At 43.4% G+C, this 8,665-nt stretch overlaps 1 non-coding gene across 1 annotated transcript; it reads right to left on the bottom strand.

The window, feature by feature from the left end:
- Positions 1 to 2,033: 2,033 nt before the first annotated feature.
- On the bottom strand, positions 2,034 to 2,140 carry LOC141669415 (small nucleolar RNA R71). Its single transcript, XR_012553701.1, has one exon. It is a non-coding gene; the product is annotated as a small nucleolar RNA R71 (small nucleolar RNA).
- Positions 2,141 to 8,665: the final 6,525 nt, after the last annotated feature.

The following is an 8,665-nucleotide window of genomic DNA, read 5'->3' as shown; positions in this document are numbered from 1 at the left end:
TTTTCTAGTGATTATGCATTTCAGGGTTTTAGTTGCATTTCGGGGAGGAATCATCAAGAATAAGCCTTGGCATGTGTTCACCATTGCGAGAGGAAAGAAACGGGCAGATTACGGCGAAGAAACGGAGCGAAATCAGAATTTTTCCAGTAGAGGTCTGAGCGCCCGCTCAGCATTGCTGAGCGGCCGCGCAGCAAGCTGAGCGCCCGCGCAGCTATGCTGAGCGGCCGCGCAGGGTCGGGAAAAAAGACAAATTATTTTAGGACTTCTACTTCTGTTTGGTTTCCACTTCTATGTAATCTAAGTTTTATGGGACTAATATATAAGTAGATTTGAGACGTTTTCACAAGTGTGGATTGAAGAAGATTGTGTTTTTACGCAAGGAGCGAAGGAGATAAGGAAGAAGACCGATTTAGCACACCGCAACAAAGAGGAAGCATATCTTCTTGTGATTCTTGTTTCGTTGTAACGTTGGATGCTAGTTTTCTTGCTTTGAACTTATTTACTCTTGTGACGTACTCTGTTTTAATATAATTAGTTTAGTTATTATTTTCTTGTGTTTGTTTATCATGATTTCATATGAACCCATGATGACGATAAGTGCTATTATGGGCTAATCGTGATCATGGGGTTGCAACGGATTTATTATGGAATTCTTTAGTTAATTGTTTAATACTTTAGTGTGTGATGATTGCATGATATCTAGTATTGGTTGTGCGTATTCATCTTATGTGCGTCGCGAACATATAAGATAGGGTGTTAATCTCTTGTGAAGCGACGGTGGATCTTGAGATTTAGAACTTGCCATGCTAGCATAGGTTCATGTACGTTGTGCATGATTAGTGGGTAACTCTAACAGTTTTATTTTCCCTATGTAATCAAAAGGAATAACTTGTGCTTAAATCGTTGTGTTGTCAATTTCTGTAGACATATGGGAACTCAACATAATTGATGACTATTCAACTTCTATCTTAATTGTGGATGCTTGGTAGAATGGTATTAGTACAATGAAAGTTGGCTTTTATCAGTTTCGTGTTATTCGATTAATATCATCACTGTCACATGCTAAAGGTAATAACAATGGCTATAGAAGGAAGTAATAATGAAGTTGTGATCTCATGAGTGTTTTATTATTGATAAATTGAAGTGTTAGTTAAGTGATTAATTAAGTAGTTAATTATAGTTAATATTTAATCAACAATTTTAAGTGTTAGTGTCTTGACATTGAGAAGTAATCATACATTGGTGAGTGAGTTTAATTAGACAATAATTTAGTCTGAGTCTCTGAGGGAACGAACTAGAAAGTATTCTATATTACTTGCGAACGCGTATACTTGCGTGAATATTAGTGCGTGTTTTCGCCCTAACAAGTTTTTGGCGCCGCTGCCGGGGACTCGGCGTATTTGTTTAGTTTATGTACTTACCATCATTGGTCATTAGGACTCAGTGATTAGGACGTAGTAGTTACTTATTTTTTTCCGGTTGTGTTTCAGGTACTTTAGCAAGCGTTTATGAAAACTCGTTCTCGTGCTCGCAAGAGGACTTTAGATACAGCTGAGGAGACAGACGAAGTTCTTGATATTCCGGAGAAGTTAGATTTTGAGGATTCGGATTCAGGAACTGAGCAGAAAGAACCAATAAATATGGGAGATCGTATTGTTCAAGCTGATCCAGCTCTTATGGATTTTTCTCGGCCTAAAATTGATGACATTCAGTCAAGCATCCTTCATCCGGCTATTCAAGCTAACACCTTTGAAATCAAGCCGGGCACTATTCAGATGGTGCAGAATTCTGTTTCTTTTGGAGGAGCGGCAACTGAAGATCCCAACATGCACATAAGGAATTTTGTCGAGATCTGCAGCACTTTTAAGTATAATGGCGTGACTGATGAGGCTATAAAGTTGAGGCTTTTCCCATTCTCACTGAGGGACAAGGCTAAAGACTGGTTACATTCTGAACCAGCTGGGTCCATCACTACGTGGCAAGATCTTGCGCAAAAGTTTCAGGTGAAGTTTTATCCGATGGCAAAGACTGCTGCTATGAGGAGTGCTCTTACTCAGTTTGCGCAGCAACCTACAGAATCTATGTGCGAGGCTTGGGAACGCTACAAGGAAATGTTGAGAAAATGTCCACATCATGGAATTCCGGATTGGATGGTGATCACTGGTTTCTATAATGGTTTGGGGGCCCAATCTCGGCCCATGCTCGATGCAACAGCTGGAGGCGCCTTATGGGCTAAATGCTATACTGAGGCGTATAATCTTATAGAGATAATGGCTGCAAATGAGCATCAAAACCCAACTCAGAGGATGATGTCAGGCGAGGTAGCAGGTATTCTGGAAGTTGATGCAGCCACCGCTATTGTAGCCCAGCTCCAAGCGCTATCAATGAAGGTGGATTCTCTGGCTACGTATGGAGTGAATCAAATAGCTATGGTTTGTGAGCTTTGTGCAGGTTCTCATGCTACAGATCAGTGTTCTCTTGTCAACGAATCTGTTCAGTATGTGAATAATTATCAGCGACAACAGCAGCCTGTGCCAGCGACCTATCATCCTAACAACAGAAATCATCCAAATTTCAGCTGGGGGAATAATCAGAATGCTATTCAGCCACCATATCAGCAAGGAGTGAGTAAACAGTTTAACCCACCTGGATTCCAGCAACCACAGCAGTATGCTACAAGGCAATCATATCCTCAACAGGGAAGTGCAGCTGCACCTACTAGTGCTGATTTTGAGGAACTTAAGCTGTTGTGCAAGAGTCAGGTGGTTTCTATCAAGACCTTGGAATATCAAATCGGTCAATTAGTCAATGCAGTGCTCAATCATCAACCTGGCACTCTTCCCAGTGACACGGAAGTACCAGGCAGGAAGGAAGCTAAAGAGCAAGTCAAGGCTATTACCTTAAGGTCTGGAAAAGTAGCTGATGCTGAAAAGGCAAAAGAAGTAGAAGCTGAAATTAGAGGTGAAGAATCTACGCAAAAGGAGAAAGCGGCGGAACCAAGGAAGACTACTGTTGAATACACTCTGCCTGAGGCTAATACAGGGGAGAAACAGCTCTATCCTCCACCACCTTTTCCTAAGAGATTGCAGCAACAAAAGCTGGATAGACAGTTCGGGAAGTTTCTGGAGGTGTTCAAGAAACTTCACATCAATATACCTTTCGCTGAGGCTCTTGAATAGATGCCTAGTTATGCGAAGTTTATGAAGACTATTCTTTCAAGGAAGGTGAAATTGGATGACCTTGAAACCTTTGCTCTCACGGAAGAATGCAGCGCTGTTCTGCAGCAAAAGTTACCACCAAAACTGAAAGATCCAGGAAGCTTCACCATTCCTTGCACAATTGGCAATCTGACGTTTGACAAGTGCCTTTGTGATTTGGGAGCAAGCATTAATCTGATGCCGTTGTCGATCTTTAAAAAGCTGGATCTGCCTGATCCAATACCCACATACATGTCGCTACAATTGGCTGACCATTCCATCACTTACCCAAGGGGCATAATTGAGGATGTGCTCGTCAAGGTGGATAAGCTCTTCTTTCCAGCAGATTTTGTTATTCTGGATTTTGAGGAAGATAAGAAGATTCCCATAATCTTGGGAAGGCCTTTCTTGGCTACTGGCCGTACCTTGATAGATGTGCAAAAAGGGGAACTTACTATGCGGGTCCAAGATCAGGATGTGACCTTCAACGTATTCAAGGCAATGAAATTCCCTACAGAAGATGAGGAGTGCTTAAAATTGGATGTGATTGATTCTGCGGTTACTTCGGAACTCGATCACATGCTAATGTCTGATGCATTGGAAAAGGCCTTAGTGGGGGATTTTGACAGCGATGATGAAGATAGGAACGAGCAATTACAATATCTGAACGCTTCTCCCTGGAAGCGAAAGCTAGACATACCATTTGAATCTCTTGGTACTTCTGACCTTAAGAACGCTGAAGGGAAGCTCAAACCATCAATAGAGGAAGCACCTACCTTGGAGCTCAAGCCATTACCTGAGCACTTGAGGTATGCTTTTTTAGGTGATTCATCTACGTTACCTGTTATTATTTCATCTGACCTTTCAGGTAGTGAGGAAGACAAGCTCTTAAGGATTTTGAGAGAATTCAAATCGGCTATAGGATGGACCATAGCAGACATCAAGGGGATAAGTCCTTCATATTGCATGCATAAAATTCTGCTAGAGGAAGGTAGTAAGCCAACTGTGGAACAGCAGCGAAGACTGAATCCCATCATGAAGGAGGTGGTGAAGAAAGAAATTCTGAAATGGCTAGATGCAGGCATCATTTATCCTATTTCTGACAGCTCGTGGGTGAGCCCCGTACAATGTGTACCTAAGAAGGGAGGTATCACTGTGGTCGCAAATGAAAAGAATGATCTCATCCCTACTCGAACAGTTACAGGACGGAGAGTATGCATGGATTATAGAAAATTGAACAAAGCCACAAGGAAGGATCACTTCCCTCTTCCATTTATTGATCAGATGCTTGACAGATTGGCGGGTCATGAGTATTTTTGTCTTCTGGATGGTTATTCCGGGTATAATCAGATTTGTATTGCACCAGAGGATCAGGAAAAGACTACCTTCACTTGTCCATTTGGCACATTTGCTTTTCGCAGAGTTTCATTTGGGTTATGTGGCGCCCCGGCCACCTTTCAGAGATGTATGATGGCTATATTCTCTGACATGATTGGAAATAACGTCGAAGTGTTCATGGATGACTTCTCCGTCTTTGGACACTCATATGATGAATGTTTGAATAATCTGCGCGCCGTACTCAAAAGATGTGTGGAAACTAATTTGGTGCTCAATTGGGAGAAATGTCATTTTATGGTGCGTGAAGGCATTATACTTGGGCATAAGGTCTCTAGCAAGGGTCTGGAGGTGGACAAGGCCAAGGTGGGAGTCATTGAAAATCTTCCCCCACCTAATTCTGTGAAAGGAATCCGTAGTTTTCTTGGTCATGCGGGTTTTTATCGGCGATTCATCAAGGACTTTTCAAAGATATCTAAGCCGTTGTGTAATTTGTTTGAGAAAGATGTGCCTTTCAAATTTGATGATGAATGTTTGGCAGCATTCGAGACTCTCAAGAAGAGTTTGATCACTGCACCAGTTATTACAGCACCAGATTGGACAGAACCGTTTGAGATGATGTGTGATGCAAGTGATTATGCGGTAGGTGCAGTTCTGGGACAGCGCAAGAAAAATCTCTTCCATGTGGTCTACTATGCGAGTAAGACTTTAAATGGTGCCCAATTGAACTACACCACTACTGAGAAGGAGCTTTTGGCTATAGTCTTTGGTTTTGAGAAATTTCGATATTATCTGCTTGGTACGAAAGTAATAGTATTCACTGATCATGCAGCTATTCGCTATCTGGTTTCCAAGAAGGATTCGAAGCCGAGACTCATTCGTTGGGTGCTTTTACTTCAGGAATTTGAGTTAGAGATCAAAGATAGAAAAGGTACTGAGAATCAAGTAGCTGACCATCTCTCTAGGTTGGAGAATCCCGATTCTACTTCACAAGATAGGACGTTAATCAATGAATCTTTTCCGGATGAGCAGTTGTTTGCAATTCAGGAGGAAGAACCATGGTTTGCAGATATTGTACACTATCTCGTCAGCAATATAATGCCTCCTAATTTGACATCCGCTCAAAAGAAGAAGTTTCTGCATGAGGTGAAGTGGTATATGTGGGATGAACCATATTTGTTTAGACAGGGAGCTGACCAGATCATCAGGAGATGTATCCCGTTCTGTGAGATGGAGGGGATATTACGAGACTGCCATTCCACGATTTATGGTGGACACTATGGTGATGAGAAAACGGCAGCTCGTATTCTGCAAGCAGGTTTTTTCTGGCCTACTTTGTTCAAGGATGCTCATCAGTTTGTTTTAAGGTGTGATCGTTGCCAAAGAGTGGGAAATTTGTCAAGAAAGGATGAAATGCCATTAAATGTGATGCTTGAAGTCGAGGTCTTTGATGTATGGGGAATCGATTTCATGGGGCCTTTTATCTCGTCTTGCAATAATCAGTACATCTTGCTGACAGTCGATTATGTCTCAAAATGGGTCGAAGTTAAAGCTTTACCGACAAATGATGCAAAGGCAGTGCTAAATTTTCTTCATAAGCAAATTTTCACAAGGTTTGGAACACCTCGGGTAATCATAAGTGATGAAGGATCACATTTTTGCAACCGTAAGTTCACTTCTATGATGCAGCATTATAGTGTGAATCATCGAGTAGCTACTGCCTATCATCCGCAAACAAATGGTCAAGCGGAAGTGTCTAACAGAGAGATAAAGCACATTCTAGAGAAGGTTGTTTATCCGTCAAGGAAGGATTGGTCTTTAAAGCTCGATGAAGTTGTTTGGGCTTACAGAACAGCATACAAAACTCCACTTGGGATGTCACCGTTTCAGTTGGTGTACGGTAAGGGATGTCATCTACCTGCGGAGCTTGAGCATAAGGCCTACTGGGCATTGAAGAAGTTGAACCTGGATTTAGATGCAGCTGGTAAGAAAAGAATGCTTCAGCTTAATGAACTTGATGAATTTCGACTTCAAGCGTACGAAAATAACAAAATGTATAAGGAAAAGGTGAAGATGTGGCACGATAGGAAGCTACATCCAAAGTTATTTGTGCCAGGGCAACAAGTTCTCTTATTCAACTCTCGGCTCTGACTTTTTCCTGGGAAGTTGAAATCAAGGTGGTCTGGACCTTTTATTGTCAAAACTGTGTTTCCACATGGAGCGGTGGAAATTTTTTAGAATGATCTGGACCAAGCATTCAAGGTTAACGGTCAGCGGTTGAAGCACTACTATGGGGACATGGCAAACCGAGAAGTGGTTAGTGCCATTTTGTTGACTACTTGAGAAGGGTACGAAACGTCAAGCTAATGACGAAAAAGAAGTGCTGCGTGGGAGGCAACCCATGAATTGTTGTTACAGGAACCCTTAGAAGTTAATAACCTATCCAAAAACACAAAAAAATCAGAAAATAGGGGCTGAAAAAAAAAATTCCAGTGACCCCCTGAGCGCCCGCTCAGCTTTGCTGAGCGACCGCGCAGCAAGTTGAGCGCCCGCTCAGCTTTGCTGAGCGACCACGCAGCAAGCTGAGCGCCCGCTCAGTTTTGCTGAGCGACCGCTCAGGGGTCGAGTACCAGAATTTTTTTTTTTTTTTACAGTTCAGAAAAAAAAAAACACAAAAACAGTTTTAGCCCATAAACCCATGATTTGTTCCCACTACCCCATCATTTTACTCCTTAATTCCCAAACCCTACTCTAATCCACACCCTATATATACATACACCTATCCTACATATCTCCCACAAAACTTCCTACACTTAAACCCTCTCACAAACATCAAAAATCAGTTCTTACACACTTCTATTCACGAATCAATGGCACCCAAGAGAGCACACACTATTGACAGCAGCAACACAGTTCCTACTGCTGATTCATCGAGGGGTACTGCTGCAAGGCCTCGGTTAACTGACAGAGCCGCGGAGGAGGAGTACACTAGGCTGTTGGGGAAGCCGATTCTGAAGGAGAGGGGGTTTTTACCATCAGGGAGGGATGGTAAGTTGCTGCCCATGATTGCAGAGAAGGGGTGGATAGCTTTTTGTGAGTCACCCGAAGCGGTACCGATGAGCGTTGTTCGCGAGTTCTACGCGAACGCGAAGGCCGAAAAGAATGGGTTTTCTGTGGTCCGAGGGCTGACGGTTGATTATCATCCTGCGGCGATTTGCCGTGTGATTGGACAGCGAGAGAGGAAGCCCGAGGAGGAGAACTGGAATGAAAAGACTGCTGAGGATTTTGACTTGGATTTGATTTGTGCGACTCTCTGTCGACCGGGCACAGTTTGGACCTGCAGGACCGGCACTAATGAGTATCGTCACTTTCCGGCGATCGCCATGAACAGGTATGCCCGTGCATGGAATGCATTTATTTGTGCTAATATTTTGCCTTCTTCGCATGCACACGAGGTCACAGTTGAGAGAGCACAGTTGTTGTGGGGAATTCTGAATGAGGAATACTATGTGGACCTTGGTGAGTTTATCTACCAAGGAATTCTGAAGTTTTTGAGGGGAGCGAAGCATATGAACATCCCTTATGCATCTACGGTTACGAAGCTATGCCGAGCAGTGGGAGTGAACTGGCCGGCTCATGAGCAGTTGCAGTTGCCAGCAGCTCCGATTGATTCTGGCACTCTAAATGAGATGCAGGAGTGGACCGGTGGTGAGCCTGAGGAGCATGGGCTGGGTTATCATCTTCCAGGAGGGCGTTCAGCACGAGGTGCTACTATGGCTAGGCCAGGGCGTGATGAGGCTGGTTCTTCGAGAGCTCAGGAGGGTGCTGGGATGGTTGATGCCCAGTATAGGAGGCTTGCACGGCGGATGGATGCCATGTATGAGACGCAGAGCAGGTTTGCTCAGGAGCTCACCCTTGCGTTAGGGACTGCTTTTTGAGGCCTTGGAGCTGATATCCAGTGGCCATTTTTTGGTGAGGACTCTGCATACCCGCCGCCTGATACTCCACCCACTAAGGGTGATGATGATGATGACTCCGAGTAGGTATACCCTGTGTTCCTTTCTACTACTTTCACTGAGGACAGTGAAGATTTTTAGTTTGGGGGTGGTAGTTAAGGAATATTGTGTGTGTGT

The sequence above is a fragment of the Apium graveolens genome, chromosome 6, assembly GCF_009905375.1.
Source record: "Apium graveolens cultivar Ventura chromosome 6, ASM990537v1, whole genome shotgun sequence".
Classification (NCBI taxonomy): domain Eukaryota; kingdom Viridiplantae; phylum Streptophyta; class Magnoliopsida; order Apiales; family Apiaceae; genus Apium; species Apium graveolens.
Note: the sequence above shows the minus strand (reverse complement) of the source record. Positions and strands in the feature narration are given on the sequence as shown.